The 19,324-nt window shown below is 46.7% G+C and overlaps 2 protein-coding genes across 9 annotated transcripts in view; both read right to left on the bottom strand.

Moving 5' to 3' along the window:
• The window catches only part of WWOX (WW domain containing oxidoreductase), a 930,720-nt gene that overhangs the window by 566,550 nt on the left and 344,846 nt on the right, over positions 1-19,324 (bottom strand). The window contains exon 9 of one of the 8 annotated variants that reach the window (XM_005218399.5): positions 1-19,324. This exon is cut by the window's left edge and continues 10,167 nt beyond it; it is cut by the window's right edge and continues 65,185 nt beyond it. The gene's annotated coding sequence lies outside the window, so the exon portion shown is untranslated. 8 annotated transcript variants of the gene reach the window in all.
• The window catches only part of LOC132342707 (keratin-associated protein 5-1-like), a 45,501-nt gene that overhangs the window by 10,167 nt on the left and 16,010 nt on the right, over positions 1-19,324 (bottom strand). The window contains exon 1 of the mRNA XM_059877049.1: positions 1-19,324. This exon is cut by the window's left edge and continues 10,167 nt beyond it; it is cut by the window's right edge and continues 16,010 nt beyond it. The gene's annotated coding sequence lies outside the window, so the exon portion shown is untranslated.

The raw sequence follows: 19,324 nt of genomic DNA, 5'->3' as shown, positions 1-19,324 counted from the left end.
AAAAATAAAAACAAAGATTTCTGAATTTATATATTTCAAACATGTGCTCCAGCTATCAGCAGACATCAACGCACAGGCCACTGCTTGTTTTTGTAAATAAAGTTTTACTGGCACAAAGCCATGTCCGTTTGATTACATGTTATCTACAGTTGTTTTCATGACACATCACAGCTTGGTAGTTGTTATGGATGCCTTAGGGCCACAAAAGTTAAAAATATTTACTATCTGGCCCTTTATAAACAAAGCCTTCAGACTCTGTTCTAGACCAAAACTTAGTTTCTGTGACCCCGAAGTCCTTATATCTGCTTTGTCATCCTTTGACTATAAATGGAATGGCCAAATAAGAATATTTTAATGACAATATCAATGAATTATTAATTTGGTTAGGGTAGAAGAGAAAGGCAAAGAATTCTTAAAGACCCACAACCATTATTTTTTGAAATAAAAATGAGATCTACACCAGGTTACTCAATTCAGCCACAAATATTTTTTCCATAACATGTGTCAGGTATTTTCAACATAGGTATTTTCCTTGATTAAGGGGAGAAAAAGTATTTCCGTTCTCCCTTCCTTTTCCTTTAATCTATTATGCCCTTGTTTACTTTGCCTGATCAAGTGAAAGATGCTTTAAAGAGTCCCCATCTCAGAAAGGTGTCCTGCACAACACAGGCTGTATGTATTTGAGTAACGCAGGTCGTCTGAGAAGTTCGTCTTACCCGCTAGGCTTAGAGTTCAAACCGCAGGATTAAGCCATTTAGGGTGTACCTGATTCCTATAACATGCAGTGATTCTGCTAATGTTGCTCAGTTTTATTTCCTTTCCCAGAATGATTTCCATTAGCTGGCTTACAGATTAGCCGCCTAAGCTCCTAACAAGAGCTCTTCGATCAAACGGTCTGGAGCGGTCCCATGTCCTGCCACTGCCAAGTGGCTGATCTGAGAGACGGACAAAAAGACACGCCGAAGTCCAGGCCGTGTGCTTAACGGTAGATCCAACTTTCTCTGAACCGCATATCATGACTTAATGGGAGACTCTGAAGAATGAAAGGGGGGGCGATTGAATCACCATGAATAATATAAAAAAGTGATATTCTGCCAAAAAAAGCTTTTGAGTGCAAGTGACTCGAACAAATGTATTAACAGAGCTTACAGCAGATTCAATCAGGTTGAACGCTCCCTGGAATTTATTTTGAAATAAGCTTTATATACCGGAGATGTGAAGAATGAATCTGCTGGTGACGGGCAGGAAAGCTATTAGCATGTAGATTTTAATTCTGCCTCAGATTCTGAACTGGTTCCACTCTCCCCTCTCTTATTCCAGGCTACCTGTCCCAATTACAGACAGAGCACACCTCCACAAATCTCAGTGCCACAATTATGCTCCAAGGAGCTGAGATTTATTTTTCTCACTGTACTCTAACTTCTAAAAATTGTTTCAAATATGTATTATCAAGGCACCGATAAAGCTACTATGTTTAAAAGTACAAGCTATGTCACTCCAATCCGTCTATTGGTTAGCAACGCCAACGTAGGAGTATATTCTGGGGACAAAACTGTGCCGTGAGGAGATAAAAATCTGTTTTATAAAACCTGGGCTCACATTAACTGACAATTAAGCCAGGATGTTAATAAGGTTACAGGGTGTGACAGGTTAACGGGCTGCAGCCAAAAGGCAAATATCGAAATGAAGGCGTTTATTTTCGAACCAACAAGCCAGAACTGAACCATTACAATAAGTCCCATCAGCATTCTCATTATTGGGCAAAATAATTTCATTTCTGAAATTAATTAAATAAATGGGAATGACCTGGAATTGTTTCCATGGCAGGCAGACAGGGCAACACTGCATGAAAGGCAAACCCATCTGGAGTCAACAGGCCCATCAGTTCCTGGGGAGGTTACCTGAAGCTGACCGGAAGGGAAGTGACAAAGCGGATCCATCCAACAAGGCCGTGGCAGGCTCTGAGGAGCTGGCAAAGCAACTTTTAAAATAATGTCAATTCTTATCACTATTATTTTAGAATTTAGAGGTAGAATGCTTTTGGACTGAGATACAAACTAGGTTAAAAAGCGCATCATTTAGAAAATTCTGATTCTGCCCTGAGTCATCCACACTTGTTTCTCCAAGCCATCTGGATTTTTTCTTTTTTTTAATGAAGAAGATTCATAAACTATATGGCAAGAAGAACTTAGGGATGAGGTCAAGGGCTGCTGCCAGGGTTCTGAAGAGAATCAACAGTGAGCCCTCGCTTCAAGTCAGGTCTCTCCATAAGGATTTCGGGACCACCTAATGAACGAGGAATGGAGGTGCAGGAGCACCGATCAGCAGCGGCTGCACGAGGGCTGGTCACAGCACCTTAAGGGCACACGCATCGCAGAAGTCAGGTCTCTCCACAAGGATTTCGGAATCACCTAATGAATGAGGAACGGAGGTGCAGGAGCTCCGATCAGCAGCGGCTGCACGAGGGCTGGTCGAGGCACCTCAAGGGCACACGCATCGCAGGGGGGCCTAAACCCGGGGTATGGGTGCCCACTGTCTCTCACAAGCTGTGCAACCTGAGAAATGCACCTAGCCTCTCCGTCCCTCGCTTTGTTTACCTGTGAAGCAGGGGTCCTTATGCCTCCTCTCCAGCCAGACTGTCATATTAAATGGAAAGGGCTGATATACACAAAGCACTGCTATAGTGTCTGCAGTGCAAAGGCTCGAAGAGGACTACACTGGTCCGTGCCCAGGGGCCGAATCAGGTAGATCCTCCAACAGACCTGGTGATTCTCTGCAAAAGTCATCATGTCCAACCTTTCTGGGCAATGCTTGCTGAAGCAGATCAGACTTTCTCAAAATGTGCTCTGTGGACCACCTGCAACCAACAGAACCAGAAGGGCTTCCTAACACACAGATTCCTGGGTCCCATCCGGGATGGTCCAGGCAGAATCTCTGGGGAGAGGGGGGCCCAGAAATCGAAGCTTTTAAAATAAGTTCTTGATCCAGTCTTAAGGATCTAGAAGTTTGGACAAGTTCTTGCTTCAACACACAGGATGTAAACAAGAGAATCGCAGACTTCTCCTGAACAAATGTGCTGCACTCCCGCAGCATTAGACAGGATCACAAAGCGCTGCAGCTGCAGATCCGATATTCTTTTGAACTCTCTCGCCCCCCTTTCTAGGCATGGGGACTTGCTGGACGCAGGGCCATGCCTTGAAGTCCTGACCACACCAACTGCTTGCTCTCCTCCTGGCCCCAGGCTCCTCTCCCACCAGACAACCTGCTTCCCTCTTTCCTGCCTAGTACCAACCTTGCCTCCTCCTCGGGAAGACTTTTCCATCCCTAAACAAGGTGAGTGGAGAAGGCAATGGCACCCACTCCAGTACTCTTCCCTGGAAAATCCCATGGATGGAGGAGCCTCGTGGGCTGCAGGCCATGGGGTCACTAAGAGTCGGACACGACTGAGAGATTTCACTTTTCACTATCATGCATTGGAGAAGGAAATGGCAATCTGCTCCACTGTTCTTGCCTGGAGAATCCCAGGGACAGGGGAGCCTGGTGGGCTGCCTTCTATGGGGTTGCACAGAGTCGGACACGACTGACGCGACTTAGCAGCAGCAGCAGCAGACAAGGTGAGAGTGGTTTATTGTAAGTCATGCTGTTTACAGCCTTACATTCTTTGTCACAGCCTTAACCATCTTATAATTATTCAATTATGGGACTAAAAAAATTGCCTTTCCTGAAAAGTGATGGAGGGTATGGACTGTTCTTCCTGATTCACCACAAGATCCCTGATGCCCAGCATGGAGGGTTTGAGGACTGAGCCGCGTCCCTCCCTGATTCCTATGTGGAAGCCCTAACCCCTAATGGGATTGTCTGTGAAGACAGGCCCTTTAAAGAGGTAATTCAGGTCATAATGAGGTCATAAGGGTGGACTCTCACCCAGCAGGACTGGCAGCTTTATCAGGAGAATATAAGCTGGGGGCCACCCAACACACAGAGGGGTGACCACAGGAAGACAAAGCAAGAAGGCCGCCACCTGCAAGCTGAGAGTCGTCTCAGCAGAAACCAACTCTGCCCGCACCTCGATCTTGGACTTCCAGCCTCCAAAGCCACAAAGAACTGAATTCACAGTGTTGGAGGCAGCCAGCCTGTGGTATTCTGCACACGAACACGGGGCTCGTTCCCCAGGTGGGAGTCGAGAGCTGCTGAATGGCCAGCCGGGACCACTGGTACCGTCCCCACCCTCAGCAGGCCTGGGGGAGTCGGGCCAGCCAAACCGCTCACGGTGGGGTGAATGAAAGGTCGGCAGGAACGCCACGAGCAGCAGGCCGCGGGGGCATGCACGCGCTAACAGTTCCTTCAGGAGCAGGGCGCGGGGCTGTGCTCTGCACACGGGCACGAGGAGGAGGTTCATGCTCACGTGGGGGGACTGGCTGCCGGTATGGGCCCACACAGGGCCCCACGCAGAGTCTGCTGGCTGCGTGCCCCAGGCCAGTGCCCCCACCTAAGCCCTGCTCATGGCGTTCCTGCATCCCTGAGCAGGGCCCTGGACTGTCCCTAAGACCAAACAACCCTCCTGGCTCTTGCAAATGGCACCCCGGGCCTGACAGCAGCCCGTGGAAAGCAAGTCACCACCTATCAAACCACGCTCTCCAGCCTGGGGAGCTGAGACTCAGCCTTCTCGGGACAAACTGACGATGCTCTGGTGCTTGCTTAGCAAGAGAATCCTTAAATGAAAATGAAAGCTGGATCCCTGTTTAGGTCACCACCTTAATCTAGAAGTCATCTCATTCTTAATAACCTCATTTGAACCCAGTGTGTATTGCAGTGAGTTAGAAAACACCTTTGATCCACACTGTTCTGTGTTCCTATTACAATTCTGCCACTAACACCTCTGAGACCCTGGCAGTCACTTTATTCAGCCAAGGTTTCCTCATCTGTTAATGAGGAGCCATTCATAAGTTGGAGACGACATCTCCTTAATAAGGCTATGGAGAGGATTAAATCAGAAGAGAGGCAACTTGTTCACCACCATGTTGTCAATAACTCATAAATGGTGATTACATTATTATTGAGTCAATTTTGTTATTAATAATTGATTAATAAACATTAGCACTTACTGAAAGATGTCTACTGTTTAACAATTAAAATCAGAGAGAATACCAGTACCAGTTTTCTGTTTCCTTACCAAAATATCTGCTCTCAGAGCTCAATTTTTTATTCACTGCAAAGAGCTTGTCCCAGATCTCAGTCAAAATATGCAAATCAATTAATTCCCTTTTTTTTTTTTTTTTTCCCTGAAATTGGAAACATGGATTTCTGATCCCAAGCCTCTGCTTACTGCAGTAACCTCCAAGTTCTACTACTGGAGGTTTAAATAAGTTGACATGGAGATTACCTTTCATCACAGTCTTCTAATAATGATCTCTTCTTTGACAAGAAATTTATGGCAGGCTGCTAAAATGCTAGTTTATTGATAATGAAAGTATCAACTGTCCTTGATACAAATAAACAGGGGTTTTTGATTCATAAGCAGGGAGACAGGGCACAGGCTGGGCCCTGGGGGCTATGCAATTTACAGGCATTCAATTCTCATCAATGTACTGTCAGTACATCCAGGGCACCTGACAGCTTCCTGTTTGCAGGATGGATGTTCCCTCCACAACCCAGGGAGCACAGAAGGAGAGGTCTGGCCTCTCAGGCTTAAAGCCTCCATCATCACTGAGGATTTCATAATGGGAACTGCCCCTGGGCCCAGATTTTTCTATTCCAGGTCGTTCAGGAATGGGGACATTAAATACAGTGCTCAGGACAAGACAAGGCAAACACTGCAAAGTTCGGAAGTCAAGGTCCAGACCTCTGCTGAAGGTGCTGGATTCAAGTTCCAAAGACCAGTCCATGACCTTAGAGTTGATGGTAAAAAGGAGGATCATTCTCACATGGAGGGGACTGGGTACCAATATGGACGCCATAGAGGACCTTGTGGCAGAGGCCACTGGCTGCCTGTTCAACAGCCATCATTCCTGCCTTCACCCTTGCTAACAAAACCTGAGATCCCTCGCAGGCCCAAAGAAAGAGTCTTGACTTGTGGTAGACAGCTGTGGTACTCTCATTTTTCTTGCAGAGACACAGGCAGATGTGTGCCACCTTTCTGGTCCATGTGTCACAAGGAAGGGTCTACTGCCAGGGGCATCTGGGAAGAGGTTCTTTACCCTTAGATGGTGTACAAGACAAGCACATCCCTATCTCTTTCTGCCTCTGGTCATGCTTGTCTGCAGGTGATTCCTGGGACTGGGCAATCATTTTGTGACCATGAGGCAAACCTGACAAAGAGGATAAACCAATGTGTGGTGAACGCAGAGAAGAAAGTCAGAGCTCACCCAGGGACTTGGAGATGAAGCCCTTGAATTAACCAAACCAGAAACTGCTTGGCCTCCAGACTCCTCCTCATGTGAGATAATGTATTTTGTTGTGGTTGTTGTTGTTCAAACCACTTGTACCAGTTTTCTATTGGCCAGTATCACGCATTGAGGGCCTAAAAAGGACCTACATCTCACATCCTCAACATTCAATGATGAATGAAATCAGGAGACTGCTCTAGAAAGCACTACTTCTAGAAAAACTGCAAAGATTAAACCCAGGTGCATAGCTGCTGCTGCTGCTGCTAAGTCTCTTCAGTCGTGTCCGACTCTGTGCGACCCCATAGACAACAGCCCACCAGGCTCTCCCGTCCCTGGGATTCTCCAGGCAAGAACACTAGAGTGGGTTGCCATTTCCTTCTCCAATGAGTGAAAGTGAAGAGTGAAAGTGAAAAGTGAAAGTGAAGTCGCTCAGTCGTGTCTGACTCCTAGCGACCCCACGGACTACAGCCCACCAGGCTCCTCCGTCCATGGGATTTTCCAGGCAAGAGTACTGGAGTGGGGTGCCATTGCCTTCTCTGGGTGCGTAGCTGGGACCCACCTAATTCAAATTTTTTCTATCCCCCGTTTAAAGAGGCTCCTTGGTAAGTGGCTTCAAGCAAAAGGCAAATCTGTAAAAAAAAAAAAAAAAAAAAAAAAACAGCCCCACCAGTTGGTGGCTGATTCTTAACAATGAAACAAAAAGCTTTACTTTTTATTTTTTACATTATGAGAGCAACATGTGTGCGTGCATGCATGCTAAGTGAATTCAGTCATGTCTGATTCTGTGTGAACCCATGGACTGTAGCCCGCCAGGCTCCTCTGCTCATGGGATTCTTCAGGCAAGAATGCTAGAATGGGTTGCCATTTCCTCCTCCAGGAAATGTGTGCATGTGCTTGTAACAGAAGTAGGTTTAGACAGTACATGCAATTTTGTTGACAGTTTTTTACACTTATATTGAAGTTTTCAAACAATATCATGTTCTCTTGAGTATTTTTAAAGGCCTTACAAACGCCTAAATTAATTTTATCTACTCACCCCCGCAACTCAGCCGACAGTGACTGACCGTGTAACAGGGGGGTGCCTCACTCCTAGGAAACTCTCCATTGGGTGAAGTAAGTGAGAGTTCACAGGGGCCCACAGAAACTCACTGCTCCTGCAGGATTCAATAAGCAGAACCTGGAGAGGAGTCACCACATGCAGACGTGAACAAAGGTACTTTCCACGGTTAGCGAACGTCAGCATGAATGAACAAGTGGCAAAAGACGCTTTGTTGGTAAACCAAAACAAAAGTCATTCTTGTTCCTTCATCCCACATCAGTGGCTTTCACAGGTACCACTTACATCCATGACCAAGGACTAACGTACTTGCAATCAGCAAATGTGTTTGAACGCCACACATTACACATCTGTGGGAGAACCATGGCTCAGGCAGTACAACCATAAAGTCAGGAGCAAAGCTCAGAGTCAAGGCTGTGCTGAAACAAGTAAATGATCACCGTTCACAATCGGCGTATAAAAGCACTTAGCTTTGTCATCCTTTTTCCACGGTTCCCTGCCAAAGGACAGGAGCCCTGTGCGTTATCACGCTTCTCCTTTTTTCAAACATACCTACATATATCAGTCTGTCACTTTCTCAGACAGACATTGACCACGGGTCAGAAGTGACAGAACTTGTGTTGGTGGAAACAGAAACAGACTCTTCACACTACCTACTAGGCTGCTATGTGGCTTGGGGCTTGTGGGTATTTATATGTATATTTATTCAGTTCAGTCAGTTCAGTCACTCAGTCATGTCGATTCTTTGCGACCCTAAGGACTGCAGCATGCCAGGCCTCCCTGTCCATCACCTACTCCCAGAGTTACTCAAACTCATGTCCACTGAATCAGTGATGCCATCCAACCATCTCATCCTGTCATCCCCTTCTCCTCCTGCCTTCAATCTTTGCCAGCATCAGGGTCTTTTCCAGTGAGTCAGTTCTTCACATCAGGTGGCCAAAGTACTGGAGTTTCAGCTCAGCATCAGTCCCTCCAATGAATATTCAGGACTGATTTCCTTAAGGATGGACTGGTTGAATCTCCTTGCAGTGCAAGGGACTCTCAAGAGTCTTCTCCAACACCACAGCTCAAAAGCATCAAGTCTTTGGCAATCAGCTTTCTCTATAGTCCAACTCTCACATTCATACATGACTACTGGAAAAACCATAGCTCTGACTAGACAGATCTTTGTTGGCAAAGTAATGCCTTTGCTTTTTAATATGCTGTCTAGGTTAGTCATAGCTTTTCTTCCAAGGAGCAAGGGTCTTTTAATTTCATGGCTGCAGTCACCATCTACAGTGATTTTGGAGCCCAAAAAATAAAGTCAGCCACTGTTTCCACTATTTCCCCATCTATTTGACATGAAGTGATGGGACCAGATGCCATGATCTTAGTTTTCTGAATGTTGAGCTTTAAGCCAACATCTTCATTATCCTCTTTCACTTTCTTCAACAGGCTCTTTAATTCTTCTTCACTTTCTGCCATAAAGGTGGTGTCATCTGCATATCTGAGGCTATTGATATTTCTCCTGGCAATCTCGACTCCAGCTTGTGCTTCATCCAGCCCAGCATTTCTCATGATGTACTCTGCATATAAGTTAAATAAGCAAGGTGATACTATACAGCCTTGACGTACTCCTTTCCCGAACTGGAACCAGTCTGTTGTTCCATGTCCAGTTCTAACTGTTGCTTCCTGACCTGCATACAGATTTCTCAGGAGGCAGGACAGGTAGTCTGGTATTTCCATCTCTTTAAGAATTTTCCACAGTTTGTTGTGATTCACACAGTCAAAGGCTTTGGCATAGTCAATAAAGCAGATGTTTTTCTGGAGCTCTCTTGCTTTTTTGATGATCCAATGGATGTTGGCAATTTGGTCTCTGGTTCCTCTGGAGTCAGAAAGACTGTGAATTGGGAAATGCATGTATTTAAATCCAAGTGTGGTGTTATAAACTTAAACTGGAGCTGATCCTATCTATGATGACATAGCAGACTGCTCAACAGAGGTGCATTAATAGCAAGATAAAGACAACGAACGTGTTCCAGCAACAAGCATCAACGCTCTGGGGGTCATCGCCTGTGTTAGATTATCTGTTGCACCTCGCCCTGACATTAGCATTCGTAATTACCAGCAGCCTCTCTCTAGAGGGAAAACATGCTTTGGTGAAGTACAGAAGTTTGATTTCCCAGAGAGCCCCGGCAGGTACAGCGTGTACAGATATCATTCGTGCAAATATCTGCCTAGATGTGGAAGAGAGTTTAGAAATTTTTCAAAATGCATCTGTGTGCCTCCCTAAAATATAATGTCTTTGGACTTGAAGTCCTACTTCTGTCCACAAGAATTAACTAAATATTTGGCACTTATTCTGTGTCCACTTCTTATCAATGCAGAACTGCTTACCAGAAGAGAAACAGACCCTTTAAAATTCTACTGTAATTTCTGCCCCTAAACACTGTGCTAAGTTTTCTTTCTAGAATTACAATAGGTTCTGTGACAAGAGTGCCTGCCACATGCTGTGCAGAGAGGCAGAGGGCTGAGTATTTTTGTGACTCATTTCAATTAATCTTTGCAAAAATCCTTCAGGAGTTTGAGGCTCACCGAGGCTTCAACATTAGTCCTCGAGTCTGAGAGCTGCATGATTTTGCACTGAATTGTTAACCTGAAAGCCATGGTTCAAGTCAACACATATTCTGTGGGCACACACCATGTGGCACACACTGAGAACCAAGGGGAGAAATGAAACAATTCCAAAACAACACAGCTAAGGGGCTGCAAGACAGGCAGACGCGAGATGCAAGGGGCGCAGCTCCTGCAAATGTTTTGCAACAGAAGATGGTGACTCCTGTCTCAAGGTGTGTCTACGGTCTCCAAACTGCTTCCTCATCAAGACTCCTTTACCTGTTCACCTCTCCCCAGCCCAGTCCCCCCAGCAAAAGGACATGGCTTTGCTCGCTGTCCAGAGCGTCTAATTCAGCTAATGGAAGAAAATGCAACAGAAGAAAACATAGAAAACAGGCTAAGTTCTCAAATGCATCTCTCAGGGACTATTTAGGACAAAATGAACAGAAATAAACAATCCTCCACTATCAGGTGACATATTTTATATGTTCCATCCTGTGCTGGAGAAGGGAGCAGAAAGAAAAGCACTCCTAAATCAGGGTTTCAAAATCAGATGCTGGTATGAGAAAGAAGATTAACCCGGTCCCTTAACAATCAAATTTATAACTAGTAAAGGGTTATGAAAAATTCTATCTCTGTGTCGAGCACAGGCAAAGTACAAAGTCTTTGGAGGCAAGGGATGATAAACTACGGCTCGGGCAATAAGCTGGGAAGGGAATGGGCAGTTCAAGAGTTCAGCACATGTGTGCTGGGAAGGTGTTTAGTTAAAGAGAAGGGCCGGCTCCAGACAAAGGCACGGAAAGGTCATCCTGAGAGTCATTCCATCTTCATTATGATGGGGAGGAGCACGGTCCAGAGTGCACACGCCAGGCCTCCACGTGCCCCCTGCACAGAGGTTTCAGACTTGCAGGGACATTAAAATATGCAACAGAAGTTACCACACAGCGCCCGCAGCAGGGCCTGGACACCACAGTCTGGGCAATGGACACAGCCCCGGCCAGCCAACGCAAATGGGATTGGAATGTTCCCCCCGCAACCAGCACCCTGAATTTTTTTTTCAGGGTGAGTGATAGATTAATTAAAGATTACAATCTATCTTCTTCAGAAGGCCAGGGAATTGGACTTGCAATCAGTGACTTAATTTTCTTCCAGGTAACTGCCAAACTTCAGTGTGTTCACCCAAATAAAATAATTTCCCCCGACTGTGCAGCTTGAAATTTCTGTGCTCACTTAAGAGTTGCCCTGTGACTCAAGCCTCATCTTTCACTTTTCAGGAACTGGGGGAAAGGTGAATTTCATTTACTGATTATCAGCAGGCTCTGGAGAGATAGGCCCTGGCTGTTGTAATGGGAAAGCAGGCCCCGACTCATGCTTCGTACAACCTTCCTGAGGAGGCCACAGCCAGTGGATTTCCATGCTGGAGTGACGTCCCCAGGGGCAGAGGAATGTAACCTCCCCTCCTCCACCCCCTCCAAACCCACACAGGCCCACCTGCCCTGATTCAGCCTCTGCTCCAGTCAGAAGGACACCGTGTCCATCCTTGCCTACCCCTGTCCCACATGAACTGTGGCAACGGGGGTCCTGATTCATTACCAAAGGCTGTAACAACAAAACACCATTACCTCCCTTTCCCTGCCAGTGCACGAGGAGGGTTTTAATAGGTGGGTTTGTTTCCAGTTCCAAAGGATATGGTTTAGTCTCCTCCCACCTCCCCCTGTTGCCATAACCAATCAGAAGGCAAGACACAAGACAAAGAGCAACTGGCATAAGGGCATGAGGAGGACCACAGGAAGAAGAGTTGGTGAGTGGGCCCAGCACAGGCAGCTTCATTGTCTGCACTTGGTGAGAAGACCGAGCGACTCGACTGCTTAGGAGCTGTGTGACAGGAAGGGTAGGATCTTACACCTTCACCCACCCGCCTGGAAAAAGCACACCATTTACCACTGGGGTGTTTGGGATGGAAGACTAAGTAGGATGATGGAGACAAGGAAGGACGAGTAGACGGATGGGTGAATGGGTGGATGGAAGGAAGGAAGGTACGGACATTAATATTTAAAGACTTCGCTGCCAACCAGCATCAAGTGAGTGCTCAGTAAAAGGATTCTGCTGTCATTAGGATGAGAAATCTGATCAGACCACACAGACACGGAAATTAAGAGAAAAGATAATCCACACAAGCCAGAGGCAGCTCACCTGCTCCCCCTCCTCACTGTCCTCTTCTGCTCCCCCCGCCCCCATGACCTCCAGCATCAGAAGCCAGGCCTTGGCTGACTAAGCAGGCCCTGCCCTAACGCCTGCCTGGGGCTGCACCGCGTGGCCGGAACTGCACTGATTCCATGGTGAGAAGGGGAAGAGGAGGAAGACTTGACTAGCCCTGCCCTTGGCCACTGTCTGCACCAGCATGTGTAGGAGCAGCAGGAAGGTGCTGAAAGGGGAGAAGAATCAGAGCAGACCTTGAAGTGGGCATCGCACGGCTCAGTGGATGAAGCCGCATCCCAAGGTGACCTGGGCAGCTGGTTTCTCAAATGACAAGGGGTCACAACCTCCCAGATCAGCCCACAACACAGGCCCAGTGGGGGCAGTTTCTGTCTCACATGAAAAATAACCCTCCTTCTGCAAGGGTTCAGTCATCACGGACTCATCTGGCTGAGAACCTCAGACACTGAAATCGACTGTGACTGAAAACATTGAATTCCAAGAAAGATAAGACATTTACACTCAAAACTTAATTTGGTGGAAGAGGAAGTGAGGGGAACAGGGCCCAGTCATACGCAATGACACTTTCCAATGCACGTGTCCTCCATGGGGGGAAAACATCTAATTATGATGTTTTATGTCAGGCTGTGTGCCTGGTAAACTTATGGATAATAATCAGATCAGATCAGATCAGTCGCTCAGTCGTGTCCGAGTCTTTGCGACCCTGTGAATCGCAGCACGCCAGGCCTCCCTGTCCCTCACCAACTCCCAGAGTTCACTCAGACTCACGTCCATCGAGTCAGTGATGCCATCCAGCCATCTCATCCTCTGTCGTCCCCTTCTCCTCCTGCCTATATCCAGCCGGCATTTAATAACTGCCTGGTGTATGCAAGGCACCATGGTGGGCACTCGAGAAACTCGACCTACGAACCCTGGGAGGGGTCTCACTGTCGCTGTGGACACCGGGTATATTGAGAGCTATCGTTTACGGAATGCTTGGTGTGTATCAGGTGCCGAGCCAGACAGAAGACTCTGCCCTCGGGATGCCCCGGCCATGCCCAGTCTCTCATCCCAGCTTTACCACGGAGGAAACCGCGTCCTGCAAAGCCTGCACTCCTTGCTCAGGGTCACGCCTCGGGGAAGTTATTGAGACGGATTCCGTCTAACCCATGTCTGATTCTTTTCTTTCCTTGCCGTGGCTGCCCATGGAATTCCTGAAGGTACATTGTAACAATAACTATGTACTTAACCATTACTGAGGAGAAGAGGTCATTGGTTCTGACCAGTTGACCTAATCTTCATAATTGTCTGAGGAAAATAGGACTCTTCTAATTTTGATACAGGAAGAGGCTCAGAGAGGTGAAGCCTTCTGCCCAAGTATGAACAGCCAGGACAGCTGGGATGTCCACACTCAGGTCAACTGCCTATATTTAACGGTCAGGAGGTGCCAGCCAAGGCAGGGCTTCTGTTCGAAACTCAAACATCAAGACCCAAACGCACGAAGCATCAGACACAGATGAAGTTGTGCATCTGAGGACCCCTAACGTCCCCTTTTCCTGCTGTTCCAAGCGGAGTGTGTGCGTCTACATCCCTGAGGTGGCAACACCTGGCACTCCTCTCCTGACTTCTCTTCAGAGAAAGAGAATCCTACCATTAGCTCCAGAACCATGCAAGTGAGTCGCTGGCGCTGCAGGAAGGAGATGGAGGAAGACAAAGCAGGGCTGACTGCTCATATCATCTATCTCCCAGGCTCAGAAATCAGGGGCCCTGCAGACCTAATCCAGCCTTGGGCCCCATCACTGATCACTCAGGTTCTGACGCTAGCAGCAGAGTTAGCAGGAGATGCTATCTCCTTGAGCAGACCCCGTCCATCTGCAGCCTCTGCTCGTGGAACAAGATGCCCCACGAAATGCTGGCTTCCTGCAGGGAGGGTTAGGGAGAGAATGCGACACAAACTGTCTTGGCAATCTCTCCCTGCTGAGTGCACTTGGGGTTTGGGGTGGTGGTGGTCTATAGCCATGACATAAAAGACTCTCACAGAGCGTGCTCTCAAACTGTGTGGCCCTGAGCCTAGGGGGCGAGGGGCAGTGGGACTACGCACAGGGACCCCCCAGTTCACCTGGACTTCCTTCTGAGATCCCGGGGCGCCCTTCTTGCCTGTGCCACATCTCCTTCTATTCTTGGGTCAAAACACACCCAAAGGATCATTTTTGTTTTCTTTTGTTTTTTTCCCAGTAGCGAAAATTAGATGCTTCAGATATTCAAATCAAAACTGAGTCTCTAGGAAAATGACAATAATTCTCTCTCACCATGAGTATGTTGATAGTTTTCGGTTGGTGGTGTCAATTAGTGAGGATTTAAAAATGCAAGTGGGATTTACAGTAACAACGACAATAACAAAAATCCAGCTAGCATTTATTTGACACCACTACCATTTGTTCTGACTGGTTGACATAATCTTCATAATATTCTGAGGAAAACAGGGTTTCTCCGATTATGATAAAGGAAGAGGCTCAGAGAGGTGAAACCTTCTGCTCAAGTATGGCCAGCCAGTACAGCTGGGAGGCCCACACTCTAGGTCAGGAACAGGCAGACAGCTCTAAATCTCTGTTTAACTCAGAGATTCCAAGATTCTAACGTTCATTTTCCCAGTATAACCTGAATTTCACCACTGCCTTATACCCACCTTTCAAGGAACTCTTTCAGCATCCATCTTTTAATTTTAGCAAATATCTGTAGGGCTACTATTTTGCATCTGACCTTCTACTCATTACCAGGGATCAAGCTATTAACAAGACTGATGCCTGTCTGCCTTCAACGAGGCTCATGGAGAAGACAGACGTGTAGATACATATGACGAACGAGTGGGCTATGAGTGACGGGGATCTAGAAAGTTCCGAAGGAACACCCAGGAGTGACCCAGCTCAGTCCCACAACACGAGGAAAATCTTTCTGGAGGAATGACAATTCAGCTGAGACTCAAAAGGTGACTCGGAGGTAGACCTATGGACAATGGGGATCCAAGGACTACATTCACGGAGTAGAAAAACCATAGGTGTTCCCTCCAGAAGAGCCTGGCTACCTCTCACCCTAGGAGTCTTTTAGACACTCAAGTGCCCCTTGGAAAATCGGTTAAAACAATGTATTGGCTGTGCCACTAGTTCATTTGGAATCTCAGATACTGGAGGTGCATGATGAAGAGTGACCCCTCTGTCTGGTCCCAAGTGGGAAGGGTGGAATGCTGCCTGCAGGGCCAGCTCCATGTCACTTACCAACCAACTCCCAGGCCACCTTGTCCACAGCTGCCTCCAACAGCTCAGGGACTTGACCACACCAATCCCCAAAACACAGCGGCTGCCAGACAACAGGCGCTCCTTGCATCAGCCCCTCTCCCTTGCTGGTTTTCTATGTGTAGTCTGCACGCACTAAGTCGCTTCAGTCATGTCCAACTCTGTGTGACCCCATGGCCTGCAGCCCACCAGGCTCTTCTGTCCATGGGATTCTGCAGGCAAGAACACTGGAGTGGGCTGCTGTGCCCTTCTCCAGTGGATATGCTGAGCCCAGGGATCGAATGCTTGTCTCTCACGCCTGGCCTGCGTTGGCAGCGGGGAAGCCTCAAGGTACAGGCTGTGAAACAGTAACGACCGGCTGCTGGTCCGAGCCATGCAGTCTGAGTATTCTGCTTCCTGGGGCTCTTGTCTCATCTGAAGATCAGTGTTAGAATATAAAGCGGGGGAGAGGGGAAGATGGATTCTCCTCGAGTAAAGTAAACGTCTGATCAATGCGAGAGTGCAGGGACCTAAGTTATAACCCCTGGCAAGAGCTGCCGGTGCAGAGAGAGGCTCTGTTGCCAAACATGGGCAGAAGCCATGAGCATTTGGCAACCCAATAAACGGAGGGACGATTAATAACCTCTTAAGAAAATTAAAGAGGCTAAGCCAGAATATGCACTTGTATCGATCACCCACCCATTTCCACAAGGAGGTGTCCAGACGGAGTGCTCCTGAACTCCCCAAGTTTTATTTCAGAAGCAGCTCCTCCCTAACTCAGCACGGCCACCGGGTGAGGTGTGAAAGAGGAGACAGCTCATCCCCAAGTCCAGAGAGGCGGCTTCAAGAGATTTGAAGCAGGATCCTAACAAGCACCTTCACGCAGTTCTGATTTAAATCCAAGTTTAAAAGACAGCCAGGGTTCAAGGTCATTTTCTTTGAAGGGTGGGGCAATGAACAAATCGCCTGGTATTTTCTGCACTGGCAAGCATCCTTTTGTTTGGCATGTCATTAATGAGACTGCATCTGCAGGCATGTATTTTTAAGATGTTGACTGCGTATACTCCTAAGTCATAGTACTGTGCCGGGCAAGCCACACTTCACAATGCTTTCTTAACCTTAAGAAGCCCTTTCCTCTCTAGATAGGGAATTCACAAAGAAAACTCCAACATCCCTTAACTAACAGAGGCCATCCCTGTTACTAGCTATCGCAACTTCTGCAGGACTTTCCTAATGTGGGGACTGACTGGCTCACAGATCCATCTATTACTTTAGTCCTTCTTTGTTCCCTTGAGAAAAAGAATAAGACGTTTTGAAAACACAGAAATGCATAACAGTAAAACCAAGGGCCCCCGAAGACCTAGATCATGTTCTTCTAAATTCAGCTACTCAATATTCACGTGTATTCTGCTGGTCATTTTGTCCAAACAAACACCTGTACCTGGAAATCTAGGCCAAAATCCATGATTTGACTTTGATGGCAGAGTTAATAAGGGCAGTGAGGTTTAGACATCAAGAGCCTGAAAAAGTCACAGTAACTGGTGGGTTTCAACAATTTGTCTCTAATCATCCAACTTCAGACATTTGAGGAAAACTGAAAGACTTGGTAGCAAATTATAAAATATAACTTTTGGTGTAAGATACTAATATATTGGATTAGGTAGCAATGTTAATAACCACATTCTCAACGTGCAACTGCTTTAACCAAGCAGGTGGCATAATTTAGTCAGAGGAAGCAACCATCCAAACCTAAGGGAGGCCAGGAAAAGCGTTTCATACCCTTCCTTCTTACGCTAAGGAGAAACACAAAGGAGACATTCAGAAAAGCGTCCATCCTGGAGACCAGAGATTCTGTCTTGCTTTCTGCCGTCCTTCAAGATGTCCTTGGGATTTCTGAACATCAAAGTCTGCACAAGGGGTAGGAAGCCGAATGGAGACCTTTGCTTTGGTTTGTCTGATTCCTGTCTATCAACAACAGTGTGAGAAAATTCCCAGGAATTTTCTCTAATAAACATATGCAAAACTCCTAAGATATAAACAATTCCAAAGAACCACACCAAAATAAAACATAGAGTGTTAATGAAATGAAGACCACAGAAGAGATTAAGACTGAGCAAAGGTTTGAAAATCAACTATGTTATTTCTCTGAGCCTCCATTTCCTGCCCTGTGGAATAAGCATAACCTACCTTACAGAGATGAGAAGATGAAATGACATAATATGCTATAAAATGTTTAGCACAGCAACCAAAATATTATAAGTGGTCTATAAATTAAAGATCATTATTGTCATCAATAGCTGGGCCAAATTGAAGTTTATAGGGTGAAGAATTTCAAATAGTCACATAGAAACATCCACAAATCTTCTCTTGGATTTCGATTTCTAAAGCCATGATTACATCACATGGTGGTTTTGCTTCCATACAAGCCTTGGGGCCAAAGACAGAGCCTTATTGAAGTATAATCTGTGCCTTTTATTATCCTAGGTATTTTATAGTAAACATTTTAAAGCACTCTGAGAAGGCTGCATCAGACTGCCAAGGGACAAAAAAAAAAAAATACATACCTAACCTATTGCCAAAAAATTCAATAGCTGAGCATACCTGTACAAAGCTATGTTATGATGCATTTGATGGGGAGAGGTCACTTAATATCAGCAATTTTTATTAAAATGTTTATGACAGAAAGCCATTCACTGAGCAACTGATTCTTCATCGGTCATGTGAGGAAGTAGGGGTCTAAGACTCCCTAGTTCCCCGGTGGTCTGCCTTCCACTGCTTCCTAAGACTAAACATGAAAAAACCAGCTACTGAAAAACAAATAGGCCATTCCACTCTCCTTAAACTCCTAACTAAAGTTCATTTTCACAAGCCAAATTTAAAAATCAATTAATAAATTACCACTGCCAAAGAATGTTAAAAAGCCCAGAGGCACCTAAGAAGAGCTTAGAAGCAACAACAAAGCATTAAGCCTGAGATAAATGGGCTTGCTAGGAGTTTACTGCAGTGTTGACTTAGGATCCCGGAGCAGAAATTCTCTTCCCTCTACTTACCAGTGCGTTGTGTAATAGGAGCAGCATTAATTTTAACCTAATCATGAATCAATCATGAAATCCTGATGCTTGTTTTCCCTGGCAACAGAACACTGCAATTAGCAACCTTGAATAGGAGTGCTTTCTGGATGGGCAAGGTGAGGGCAACCTTCTGCAGTACATTCTTTCCTAACCCGCCAGAGCAAGGGAGGCTAGGCTGAAATACCACTGCGGAGTTAAAAACTCCCACCCCTCCAGTCATCCATCCTGTGACGTCGCCTTCAATCTTTCAGGACCGGTCAGAGTGGGGTTTCTCGATCTTGCTGCAACTGACATTTTGTCAAGGGGGCTTTCCTGTGCATTGGAGAATGTCTAGCAGTGTCCCTGGGCTCGATTCCTTAGACGCCAGTCCAGTACCATCTTCCCTCCCTCCGCTACCCCCTCCCCAAGATGTAAGGACCACTTCAGGTCAGCAAGGGGGTCTGAAGCCATGAGCACCCACTTGCCGGACCACGCCTGCTCCGCTCTCCCCCTACCCTCTCCTCCCACTCTTGGTTGAGCGGGGCCCTCCCTAGGGGTGCTCTGAGCTCCATCCCTCTGCCCTAGTGCAGACCCAGGAGCGTATGCTCACAACTAGGGCCTTGTGTGCCGGTGCAGAAATCCTATTACAGAAGCGCCTTCATCAAAATCACAGAAGCCAGACCACCTGCTGCATGCCGGAGGGAGATCTGATGATACATGCGCTCTGGAAGGCAAAATGGAACGTCCCAACCAAATGATACATCGCATGCA

Source organism: Bos taurus, chromosome 18 (genome assembly GCF_002263795.3).
Source record: "Bos taurus isolate L1 Dominette 01449 registration number 42190680 breed Hereford chromosome 18, ARS-UCD2.0, whole genome shotgun sequence".
In the NCBI taxonomy this organism is placed as follows: domain Eukaryota; kingdom Metazoa; phylum Chordata; class Mammalia; order Artiodactyla; family Bovidae; genus Bos; species Bos taurus.
This window is presented reverse-complemented; position numbering and strand designations above follow the sequence as displayed.